This window comes from Patagioenas fasciata, chromosome 1 (assembly GCF_037038585.1).
Source record: "Patagioenas fasciata isolate bPatFas1 chromosome 1, bPatFas1.hap1, whole genome shotgun sequence".
NCBI lineage: Eukaryota > Metazoa > Chordata > Aves > Columbiformes > Columbidae > Patagioenas > Patagioenas fasciata.
The window spans coordinates 23,082,494-23,090,746 of NC_092520.1; positions in this window are offsets into that span (position 1 = coordinate 23,082,494).

Genomic DNA, 8,253 nt, shown 5'->3' on the forward strand with positions numbered 1-8,253 from the left:
ACATTTAGAGTGACAGTGCCAGCGATAACATGGAAAACACTATTAAGGAAATGTATGTAAGTTTAGCAAAACACCAGCTGCCATAGAAAATTCTCATTTCATAACCATTAGTACTTGATCAGTAATGCTGGCAGTGACAAGATTTTTTTTCCTCCTTTATTTTTCCTGGGACTTCAGTATTTTTTAGCATAGTCCTGGAGACTGGAAGGCTCACTCCATCCAGGAATCATGCAATCTTCTCTGTGTGCCTCAGACCTAGGGAGGACAGGATGTCTTTACATGCTCTTTTTTTTTTCTTCCGGTCTGGCACTGTGAATAAAGAGTCAAATGTCAGAACAATTATGGATCAGTCACTACCAACTAGACTGATACCCTTAAATTATTTCAAGTACAGAAATAAATCATGGTGAACTGATAATTGTGATTGTTCTTTATATGTTTTTATTTGTATTAAGCATAGGTTATCTACAATTCACAGCAGAGGACCAGGGTATGTTGTGCCAGGTGCCTCTGCAGACACAAAGTCCTGATTTTACTCCTCTGGATGAACTGGCCCTGAGGACGTGGAATGTGCCCACAGCTTGGGCTGGAGCTGAGTGTCTGTGAGCTGGTGGGTTTCACAAAGGATCCACTTTCAATGGTGTTGGGTGATTTTTTCCCACTCAGAATCCAAGTGCCAATGGTGCCTCATGCCGTAATTCTGCTCTTTCTGCTGTTCCGATCTATCTATGGAGGAGATCGACACGTAAGTGTGAACTTTTTCTTTTAAATACAATTTCTGCCTCTGATATGACACAAACACATTGTGGGCCAAAGAAGACCTTGGTCTAATTTTAATTAATTTTATTTCCGTAGCTCATGGATGGCACAAAATTGGGAGGAGGGCAAACTGGAGGTCAGGGCTGTCATTCACAGGGATGCTGGTAAGCTGGAGGAACGGGATGCCAGGAACCTCACAAAGTTCACTGAAGATAAGTGCAAATTCTTATATCTGTGGTGAAATAAGCCCATACATCAGTCCAGGCTGAAAAGGTCCTGGTGGGCAGAAGTTTGAAGGTGAGGCAGCAGAGCCCCATTGCAGTGATACAACACAGAAGGCGGTGTCAGCAAGAGCACAGCCAGCAGTGGTTGTTCTCCATCACTTAGCAGGTCTGAAAATGCACCTGGAGCTCTGTGTGAAGTGCTGCACACAATCCCAGTTACGTTGTGCTGCTGTAAGCAGTGTTTTTTGAGGTTGGCACTTGGATACAGTTTGTTCTCTGCCTTTTTAGAACCACTGCTCTGCCAAGGTCTAAGCCTTCTGGACCAAGGTATGGGGCTCTGACTCATAACTAGGGCACTGTAGAACATCTTGGATCAAACCTGGGGAAAAAAAAAACCAAACCAAACCAAACCCCCCTCTTGTTTGATACCTCAGTCTGCCTTTCATGGACTGACAGGTAAGATGGTTGGATACCCACTGGGGTGTTTCATTTTCCATGAGGACCACATGATAATTCAGGTTGAAATGACCTCAGGAGGTCTCTAAGTCCAATCTCTGGCTTAAAGCAGGGCCAGATCAATTTGCTCAGGATTTATCCAGTGAGGTCTGGAAAACCTCCAAGGAGAGACTGCACAACCCTGCTGGCCAACCTGTGCCTCTGCCTGACTATCTTGATGGGAAGTAGTTCCTCCTCATACCCAGTCTCAACCTCACCTGTTTCGCTTATGCCTGTTGTCTCTCCTCCTCTCACCGTGCACCACTGTGAAGATCTTGATCTGTTGTCCTGATAATGTCCTGGTACGCACTGTTAGGTCCCCATGAAGCCATTGCTTTTCCAGGCTGAATGAGCCAAGCTCCTTCAGTTTTTCCTCACAAGCTGTTGTGGAACCACCTATGACTTACCTGCACTGTTACTTTCCCACATAGGTGTGTGTTTGCACAACTAATCCCTTTAACATTAAAATACAGTAAAAAGTGATGTTGAGTTGTTGATCAGTCTGATCTCAGTTATCTCGATGACAATTTGGGTATTACAAAGCCTTTGTAGAATAGAGCATGTATGTCGATACATGTTATATAAGAGTCAAAGTTTCCCATCAGCTCCTCTCTATTAATCTAATCTGCTAAATTTGATTTTATACACTGATGGGATGTTGTCTTGGGCTACCAGCACTTCCAGGACTGTGCCAGCTCTCACCACCTGTCTGCCCTCCCTCCAGCTCAAAGCTCTGGCATCAAGGTTAAAACCCTTTTCTCCAGGCTGGGCTAAGCAGGGTCCCTCTCAGCTGCCTGCCTGGCCTCCCAGCTTGTCACCTCACAGTCATCTGCATCCCTCTCCAGCAACCCAGACCTCTGTGCTGATGGTGAACCACAGAGGAAGCAGGGCTATCAAGAGGTTTCCGTGTTGCTTCCTGAATTCTTACACAATGTTTACTGTAGAGAGGATGGGCTCTCACATAATGCACACACCAGCTCATTACCCCATTTATTTCTGAAACACCATATCCTAGCCGTCACGCTGTACACACAAAGTACAGTCCTGCTCTTCTACTTACATATTTGCTCTGATTTTACTATCAGGAACAAAAACCTGTATTCTCACCTGGGCAGGGTTTTGTTTCTAGTTCTGGTTCTTGTAGTCAGTTGCTGCAACCTGGGGGCAATTACAGTGCTGTATACAGCTGCTATGTGGTTTTCAGCTGGAGTTTTAAGCATTGTTTTTGACTCAGAAAGTTGCAAACAGCCTGTGACCTTTCTGCAGGAAATGGTAGCTCTGCTGCTGGTGAACTAATTGATGCTGGTTGCAAAGAACATTTTGGGCTCTATCTTCACTGGGAAAAATTAAGCCATTCTTCAGCTGCATTAGCAAGCATCTGGCAAAACCTTATTGGAGATGAGGCTTTTTGTAACTTTTAATAGGCCAAGTAAACCTTAGGCTTCTTATGGCCTTTAGCCTGACTCACTGACCATTAACTCTCAGTCACTGCATCTCCACTTAGATTTTCGCAGGAGACATTTTCACTGGAGACGTGTCTACAGTGCGCAAGGGGAGGTGGCACACAGAATCTGTACCTTTCCTCTACCCGTTACTGTAAGCCTTTCAAGTTACCAGCTCTTTCTTAACACTGCTATTTGCTTCTGCATCACCGGAAAGCTGATGGCAGCCTGTTTTACACTGCAAGCTTGACAATGTGGTAGTTTTATGTTAAACTTTAATATGGATATGTGGGGGTGTGCTCTTCCAGACAACGTGAGCTACTGACAGAGAGCCACACAGGTAATGTGATGGACTCCGGCTTTTTTCAGGAGTAGAAATAGTTCAAAACTTTAAAGTAGATAATTTCTTTTAGTACTCCCTGCACAGTGGCAGGGAGCACTAGTCTCATCTGCCACGTTCTTATGGTGAGCACTTAGGGAAGCAAGAAGGAAGAACAGCAGATGATACTTGTGTTTGCTGCATGCTTGATGTGACCTCTTTCTGCTCACATTGCCATCTGCTGTGAAGCACTTCACATGTGTTTGCCACGGCTTCTGTATCTTTGAAAACAATACTGTATCATAAATGGCCTAAGTTATTCTAGATATGGCATTACCTTTCCATGTATACCAACATCTTTACAGGCACTTAGCTGCTGTTCAGGATTTTTCTGCTGATTTCCACTGTGGGTGTCAGAGCCCTGCTGACTTCTGTCTCAGAACGGTTTTCCAAAAGAAAATGCTCTCTTCAATGATATATCATGCAGGCTATTCACAGGGGAAACTTTACCTACAGCTGCAGCGCACTTGCGTCTGATGTTAAATAGGGAATTCACTGGTATTTTGACACATGGGAAAGACCTGTGCTTGGGAAGGTCTTTTATCATATGATTAAGCTGCATTTAAATGGTGTAAAAAAAAAACTTCTAAGCAGAAGAAAAAGCAAGAGTCTTTTTGCAAATGACTGCTGAAGGTGAGACGATTTAGAGGAACACAGGGAAGCATTTTGTTCTGTTTTTAACCGAACTAAAACAAAGCACTGCATCATTCTGTAGGAGATTCCACTGCTTAGATCTCTGGAGAGAGAGAGAGAGACGCGTGTATGTAATGAGTGCTCATTAAAACAGCCTCTAATAGAATCAAGTATAATAGAAGAAAGAAAGCTAAAGAGAATAGGGGTACCTACTGGGTTCTGATGAATGCTTTATCTCATCTCTGAAGAAAAACACAACAGTCCCCAGTAAGACAAATTAAACGTAAATGCAAAGAAAACACTGAATTGATACGAGGTGCAAACCAAAAAGCAGCTGTGTGTCTGCTACGTACATACTCCTACCAGTACAGCCCAGCTGCATGGCCATGGAACAAGACTGGCTTACACCACATACCCATCTAGCCTGGTGGCTCTTCCCTCAAGGAGATGTACCATGGATGTCTGAGCAGCAAACACATTCTGGACAGGTAAATGTCTATTCCTGCATCTGCTTTAGGTATCACAAGGGAAGGACAATCAGCCTCCCTGACCGGTGTCTGTTGCTGTCTGCCCCTCGCATCCTGCTCTGCCCAGGCCCAAGGGATGTGGTGACCTCAGCAGCAGCAACAAGCACCCTGGGGACGCTCTCTTGGCCCTCCCTTCTGCTAGCATAACTGGCCAATTTTAGCAAATGCTCTGCGGGGTGCAGAGGCAGGTCACTGCCACCATCTGAGAATGGCTCCTGCCTTTTCTGAGGAAGCGGGCAGCTTGAGCGAGCAGTCCCAAAGCTGACATGCAGCTGCTGAAATGGGGCCAGCCTGAAGTACCCTGTGAAGGCAGACACAGGGTTTGCAGATCTAAGACCAGACACATCTATTGGCAAGGCTGACTGTGTTTCTGTAAAGGCTGTGCACAAGCTGTGCCTGGACTGAAGGCAAACAAACGCTGCTCAGAAGCAGTATGATGAATGAAACGGACCAAGCATTAAGGAGTCATAATACTTTTCCATGACTTCCTCCTGGAAGGTAAAAAAAAAAAAAACAACAAAACACAACAACCAAAATCAAAAATCCCCACCCCAAACCAACCACAACACAGAGAATCCCAGGGACTGAAAAATAGGCTGCTCATTATAATTAAAAAAACAGCAATAAGAAAACCCCAGATCTGCTTTATTAGTTCTCACAAAAAGCAGTCTGAAGGGATTGGGAATCGAGCACTGACAATAAATCCTGGAGCTCATTTCAACAAGAAACTAGGCTGCAGGAGCCAAAGCATCAAGGGAGAGATGAGCTGTTGCTGCACGGCCCTGGCTCAGCGCAGCATACGCTACAGGCAGTGAACTCAACCGTATCTGCTAAGTAATAGAGCCAAGGGAGGCCTGCAGCCTGTGCAGTGACCAGCCCCTCCTCTGTCTTCCCTGCCTCTTCTTTGGTGTGAGCAAAGCCAATGCTTGCCCTTGCTTCCCTCTCAAGAGCAGTGGGTCTGTCCCACTGCTTGCTTGGATGTCAGGAAGGAAATATTTTTGTTGGGTTGAACTGGCAAATAGCAAAAGCTTCCCTCTGCCTGTATGCCCTTGGAGATGCACAGTTTGGCTAGTGGTGGTTTCCACGGATGTCTTTACATGGCACTGCCAGCAGCACCACCAAGAAAGCCCAGCTCTTGGAGAAAACTCAACAGGCACTGGAGGCAGCAGTGACGGATGGATGGATGGATGGATGGATGGATGGATGGATGGATGGATGGCATCTGAGTGAGAAGAGGGGAATCTGAAGACTTTCTGAATTCACACCAGCCCCCTCTCTGTCACTCCTCTCTTGCGAAGGTTAAAGAGTCAGAATATCCAGGGGGGTGAAGGGAATCCTTAGGTTAGCTTGAAATTTTGAAATCCTCTCCTGCTCAAGATTGGGGTTGCAAGGGCTCTCTCCCATCCCAGCTTGCCACATCCTCTGCATTCCCCATGCGAGCTGAATGATTTGGAGTGGGATGATCCTTGTCCTGGAAATTGTGAGAGGATGCTTTTGAGCCTGACAGCTCAAAATGACGATGATGGCAAACTCAATGCATCTTAAAACCAAATTTATATAGGCTCACTGTCAAGCATCATTTAAACTCCATACATCATGATAAAAAATGAAGGTGAAACTAGCTCTTCTAGGCCACTGATGGGAAGACAGTGTCCTGGTACATTAAAATACCTTTTGTTGTCAGAAAAAGAATGCCCTGCATTGAAAGGCCACCATCTTTAAAATTAGCACAAAATAAGGGGATGAAGCACTTTGGCAGATATGAAAGAATAAAAAAATTTAATAGAATCTGCAAGCAGAATATGCTCAAGTAAGAGCTGATTTGCATGTAGTAACCAAGTGTTGGTTGTTACATGCCGTACAGTGCTGGGTTTACTCAGCTCGCACCCAAATCAGAGGAATGCAAAGAGTAACAACCCCAGGGAGCATTTCTGTTATATGGATGCCATTTCAATAAAATAAAATAAATAATTTTTAAAAATAAAAAAAAAAGAAAAATAATAAGGTTTGAGTTGCTAGCTTTAAAAGCTATTCTAGAAAAAAATACTTAGATCCATATGATCCTAGATAATTTAAAATAACTTTAAAAGATATATATGATTTGGAATTTTTTAAAAGGCTGAGTACCTGCAAATGGAATTGTCTTTGTCATATATACCAGATTGATGGATTTCCTACACAGTTTTCAGTGATGAGTGTAAAATATCCATTAACTGCATGGGCCTTGCACTTCGTGTAGACATCAAAGATTCATGCTACAGGACCGTGGTGAGGTTGTAGACAATCTTTGATATCCTACTATAAATAAGATGATCCATAAGAATTTACTAAGAAGATAAAATAAGCCACACTTTGTCCAAATGGCCACCTAACCCAGCAGCTCATCTCTGACGTGACCCACAGACGCTTTGGAGCATGTAAAAACAGGCATGTGCACCTGGAATGCTGCAGCTGAGCCTCCTTGAGCCAAAGGATAGCACTGGACAACAGTCTTTAGATTTCCACTTGTAGGCCTCATATAAAAAAAACTTAATTTTGCTTACTGCAGCATAGAAGTCATTTGACGTCCCGACAGCTTTCCATTATTTTATCCTTGTAAATACACTGACCATTTATTAATGCCCACAGAAGTTTTCTGTTGCATATCCATTATTAAAAATTCTGCTCTTTCCTTCTGCTTAGTTCCCGACATAGTTAACAAAAGTATCTGAAACCCAAACATAGTGCATAAAGCACTGTATGTTTGGCAGGAGGCACAAAGTAGTTGTTACTGGGTGGTCTAAGCATTGCCAATGCCTGAAGTTCCCAGCTAATCCAAAACACTGCTTTAGTAACAGTGCTGTTTTGCTTTGTGAGCAGAAGGATGCTATCTGCACTGAACAAAACCACAACCAAGATGCCTAGCAGTCCTGTAGTGCCATTAATCCTCCACAATTTTAATAGGAATTCCTTTACAGTTCTGGCTGAGTACCATTAAGTTTTGGCAGTTTTTACTATTCTATTTATTGGTTTTGTCAGCCATTTTGCCCTCCTAATCATATTTCTATCAGCGACTGCCAGGATGCTGCTACACTGACGCTGTTAGGTGTGGAAGGGGCACCAACACAGCAACGCCAAAAAGCTCGAGTCATCTGCCCCTGCTGCTCCCTGCTCGTTCCTGCTTCTCCTGACTACAGATGCAGGTTAAACATCCACTGTAGCGTCAGAACAGGTTCAGTTTATTGTCCTACTTTAGGTTCCAGTGATTAAGATCAAAAAGATCCCCGAACAGCCCTGGCCACACGACTTCAATACTGGCTTCTGTGTTAGGTGAAACATTTATTTCCCCTCCCTCTTTTTTTTTTTTCCTCTTTATTTTTTATTAATTATCCAGTTTAGTAGACTGGATGGCTGATAGATCTAAAGGATCTATATTGTGTAACTGCAGTTCATGTTTAGTTAAGTAAAGAACATTTAACAAATACACCCTGATCACCATTCTGCTGTAGTCCTTTTGGCAATAGTTTAACTGCAGAGACACAAACTGGGAGTCTACGCTTGCACGATGACACCAATTTCTCTTTCTCTAGATAAAGTAGCTGGTGCCTGAAAGTCTGGTGTGAAAGGCGAGAGGTGTGTCCAGTTTAAGTAAACATCACTGAGATCTCCTCTGGGATACACCTGAGCTGCAGGACTGCAGTCCTGCATAGTAGAAAGAAAGCAGCCTCACTCTCCATTACTTACCTGGATATCTGTCAGTCACTGTCCAACTTATTTCAGAAGTTACATGTTCACCAGCTATGGTACACAATAGT